Genomic DNA, 5,170 nt, shown 5'->3' with positions numbered 1-5,170 from the left:
CAACTACAATTTCCCCAAAATGGCAAGTAGGTGTGGATTATTGCTCTAACACCTGAATCTTAAGCACATCTCTGTTGTGGCTACATTCAGAACTCCTGAATTTTTAAAACAGGATGCTGTATTCATTAGTATGTGTTGCAATTTGTTAGAAGCTTTCTATCTGTTCAACATTGAAACAAACCCCAATATTGTGAGTATCTATAAATACTCTGTAGATAGAGCATTTTCAGCTGTACCACCAACATTTTTGACTCCACTTTCCCAAAAGACAGCTTCCACGTCGCAGACAGCTCCAGATTGAGTGTTGATAGCAGCAGAATGTGATATAGCAACCCGGCAGACATGCTGACTCCAGCAGCCTGAACACCCAGTCAGTGTCTGAGGATTTCTGCCATGATTGCATTTATGGAAATAATGCTGTTTCTAGAATCAGTACAAATGTTAATGTGTGCCATCCTGCATGAAGAGAGTGGAGTAATCCATCACTTTGTCTATTCAGCTGAAGCAAACTGGATGGGCGCGTGTTCTTTCATACTGGCTCTTTTTCCCTCTCAATGTGCTCTGATCAGAGCCGAGGAAAAGTTCACATAAAATACTTCGATGCGCAGAGAAAGTGTGTGTCATGCTTCTTACTGCAGCTTTAAAAGAAAGAGTTGTTTATGTTGGGTGTGTGTTATGATGAGGCTCATCACCTGTTTATGAAACTTCTAGTCCCTGAATATAGATGTTATCATCTATATAGCAAACTTTGATACTTCCATGACTGATTTCCAGCTGAAAATGAGTGACACAAGTCACTCATTTTCTCTTGAACATCTTCAAGCCTTTCTGTACATACAGCCTTCTCTATCCCTATGAGCCACTTAATGATAATGGTGATAATGGTGGCAATCTCCCAGCTGCAGGATGTGAGAGAACCCAACACAGTCACAGATCAAAGAGAGATATTGGGCTCCTTTTTCATTCAGTGCATCATATCTGCCCTCTGACAGTGATATGAACCACTGAGGCACAATAAGTTTCCCTCAGGCTCATTTCCCCTTTTCATTCATCTACTTAATATAGACAAAAAATGGGAGAGCAGGAGAGAGAATGAGAAAGACAGAGAGCAAGAAAGAGACATCTGTACATTCAAATGTATAAAGCCCTTCAGGGTGGAAGGGGAAGACCAAACTCGAACCTGAGCACACTGAGCATCACACATGAATTAGTTCATCCCATACAGCCAATCAAAAGCAACCGACTTATTTCAGAAATATCCTGTCAAAACATATCATGACTTCTTACACATTACTGAGCACATATCCCTGTCTCACATGGTGTCAGCAGTTTACATTTTAGCTCCAAAGTGCTCAAATTTATTCAACAAGGTAGAAAAATAATGAACTAATTGTTTTTGTCATCAAACAGTTGTCTCTAAGTGGTATCTTTGTGCTGATGTCCTGTAAAAATATATATCAAAAAAGCTCAAACTTTGATGTGTCTTTTGTTATGTGGCCAGTGGGAAAGCAGCACAAACCAAGCAAAAACATTTTACATTTTTATTAAATTTGAAGAATGTAACACTTGTTATGAATATGCCTCCATCCATGGAAAGATGATAAATGATGTGGTGGAAGCTCATAAAATTTTAAAAATTGCATTCAAAGCTTCATCTGCTGCATTTCCCAGTCTACTAACATACTAATGAACTTATGATGAGATATTCTGGATGGACTGTCCCAAATTCTGCTAATGAGATCCACTGTCTAATTGGGCCTGCTTTAATTGACTCAGCCACAGTCGGCCCTGCTCTGGTCTTTGGTGACGTTTTGGTGACACCTGTAGCTGCTTCAGTGTTTCAGCTCTCTGCACCACCCAGCTGTTACTCACTTGTTGGACATTCCAGTAATCAAAGTCCCCAGCATGAATAGTTGGTGGTTTTCTCAGTCAGTGATAGTTCTTCTGTTGTTGCCACCAGCCTGATCTTTTGTCTGCTTGAGACTATTTACTGTTAAAAACAGGTCTCATGCATCCTGGACCCACCGCTCTACAGCTACTCAGCTGTAGAGCGCAACAAGATGAAACATGACACTAAATCACATTTTTATGAAATACAGCACAAATTAGTTTGCATGCACATCAGTACTGATGTTCTAGTGACAGCAGATGTCTTAGTGATATGTCTCTCTGAAAGTTCTGTTTCCCTCGTGTGTTGAAGCATGTGACGTTTGTTAAAAATGTCCCTTTGTCATGACAATATAATAGCATAACAGAATAATCTGTGAAAAAACTGAGCTCCTTTTCCTTCTCCCAGTGATAACAATTGAAATACACCATCATAAACAACCAATCAGAGCCAGGCGGAGGGTCTTAGCGCTGTCTATATTGCTTGTCTACATGCTGCTAACATCCTCCACCTTGCACTCTGCAATGCTACAGCTTTTTCCAGACAGCAGAGCCTGCAGCGAACGCTCAAGCTAGTTAGCGTAGCCACCAATGACTGGGGGAGTTGGAGGGCGTCAATCTTTTCTTGTCTTACATTATTCTGTCATAACATGGTGACAGTTTTAACAAATATGTAAAAACTTTTATTTTTTTTAAATAAAAGTTACTTATCCCAGCTTTAATGACTATGCTTAAGATAGTGAATCACAGTTGATAGGATCATTTAAAATGTTTTATCAGCATCATTTGAGGTTCAGAAATCTTCATGTACGCCATTAATAGATTTTTGTTCATCCTAATAGCTCAGGATGAACTATTAATTCATCCTGCTTTGCTCAGATACTTTGGTCGTCCTGAGCAAAGCACGTTTTTGCTCAGTATATATATATACAGTGGGGAGAACAAGTATTTTATACACTGTTGATTTTTCAGGTTTTCCCACTTGCAAAGCTTGAAGAAGACTGTAATTTTTATCATAGGTACTCTTCAACTGTGAGTGATGGAATCTAAAACAAAAATCCAGAAAAATACAATGTATGATTTTTAAATAATTAATTTCCATTTTATTATGTGAAATAAGTATTTGATACACCAGAAAAATGAAACTTAATATTTGGTACAGAAACCTTTGTTTGCAATTACAGAGATCAGACCTTTCCTGTAGTTCTTGACCAGGTTTGCACACACTGCAGCAGGGATTTTGGCCCACTCCTCCATACAGATCTCCTCCAGAGCCTTCAGGTTTCGGGGCTGTCGCTGGGCCACATGGACTTTAAGCTCTCTCCAAAGACTTTCTATTGGATTCAGGTCTGGAGACTGGCTACGCCACTCCAGGACCTTAAGATGTTTCCTACGGAGCCACTCTTCAGTTGCCCTGGCTGTGTGTTTTGGGTCGTTATCATGCTGGAAGACCCAGCCACGACCCATCTTCAGTGCTCTTACTGAGGGAAGGAGGATGTTGGCCAAAATCTCACGATACATGGCCCCATCCATCCTTCCCACAATATGGTGCAGTCGTCCTGTGCCCTTTGCAGAAAAGCATCCCCAAAGAATGATGTTTCCACCGCCATGCTTCACGGTTGGGATGGTGTTCTTGGGGTTGTACTCATCATTCTTCTTCCTCCAACCATGACAAGTGGAGTTTAAACCAAAAAGTTCTATTTTTGTCTCATCAGACCACATGACCTTCTCCCATTCCTCCTCTGGATCATTCAGATGGTCATTTGCAAACATCAGACAGGCTTTGACATGCGTTGGCTTGAGGAAGGGCACCTTGCGTGCACTGCAGGATTTTAATCTTTGACGGCGTAGAGCAGGGGTGTCAAAGTCAAATGGACGGAGGGCCAAATAAAAAATTTAGCTACAAGCCGAGGGCCGGACTGATCGAATGTTCATTGAGATTTTTAAATGACGCATTTGGTCTAGTGCAGCGGACCGGCCCAAGCCTTCGTAAATTTCCTGCGGACCGGGGGGGGGGTGCGCGCGTTGTGAGGATCGAACGGGGGGAACGGGGTGCGCGCGTTGTGAGGATCGAACGGGGGGGGGCGGGGGGAGGGGGGATGCATCTCGCATTTTTTCAGACGGGGTGCCGGCTTGCTGCGGGCCGGTTCTAATAATAAATCAAGATCATCCCAGGGGCCGTAGAAAATCTTCTCGCGGGCCGGATGTGGCCCGCGGGCCTTGACTCTGACATATGTGGCGTAGAGTGTTACTGATTGTTTTCTTTGAGACTGTGGTCCCAGCTCTATTCAGGTCATTGACCAGGTCCTGCCGTGTATTTCTGGGCTCATTCCTCACCTTCCTCAAGATCAATGATGCTCCACGAGGTGAGATCTTACATGGCGCCCCAGACCGAGGGAGATTTTCTGTTATTTTGTATTTCTAATAATTGCACCAACTGTTGTTGCCTTCTCACCAAGCTGCTTGCCTATTGTCCTGTAGCACATCCCAGCCTTGTGCAGGTCTACAATTTTATCCCTGATGTCCTTACACAGCTCTCTGGTCTTGGGCATTGTGGAGATGCTGGAGCCTGATTGATTGAGTGTGTGGACAGTAGTGATGTTACGTGATGAGCCGAGGCTTCGAGGCGTGTGTCGAGTAATGGAGGGGGCGTTTCCGTAAAGCGCGTATCGAGGCTTGCTTCATTTAGGTGAGGAGCCGAAAACGATGACGTCCGAAGCCTCGCTGCCCGGCTGTACCACGTGACTGCTTCGGGAGGTGGCTCAGATTTTGGCGCGGGGTTTATAAACCCCACAGGCTCCATTCAAAATGTGGGTTGTTGTAGTCGAGTTGCGGTCAGTTGAGAGAGTGGATAGAGTTTTGATAGTTTGGATTGTGGTTATTTAGTTTGAGACAGGTAGGGAGAATAAATAAATAAACACTACAACTTCCCCCACCCAATAGGGCAGTTTCACTAGGAAGTCATAGGAAAGCACGGGCCGCCGCACGTCGTCCACAACTCCTCGTCCTCTGAGAGAGAGATAAAGAGAGAGAGAGAGAGAGAGAGAGAGAGAGAGACAGAGAGACACAGATACAGAAAGGGGGAGAGAAAAAAGACACAGGCAAAGAGAGAGAGAAAGATATATACATCTAGAGATAGAGAGAAACAGAAAAATAAAAAATAGATATTTACAGAGAGAAAGAGATAGATACATACAGACAGAAAAAGAGAGAGAGAAAGATATATAGAGATAGAGAGAAAAATATATATATATACAGAGAGAGAGGGAGACACAGAGAAAGG

This window comes from Gambusia affinis, linkage group LG22 (genome assembly GCF_019740435.1).
Source record: "Gambusia affinis linkage group LG22, SWU_Gaff_1.0, whole genome shotgun sequence".
NCBI classification, from domain to species: Eukaryota; Metazoa; Chordata; class Actinopteri; order Cyprinodontiformes; family Poeciliidae; genus Gambusia; species Gambusia affinis.
The sequence above is the reverse complement of the archived record's forward strand: the minus strand, read 5'-3'. Positions refer to the sequence as shown.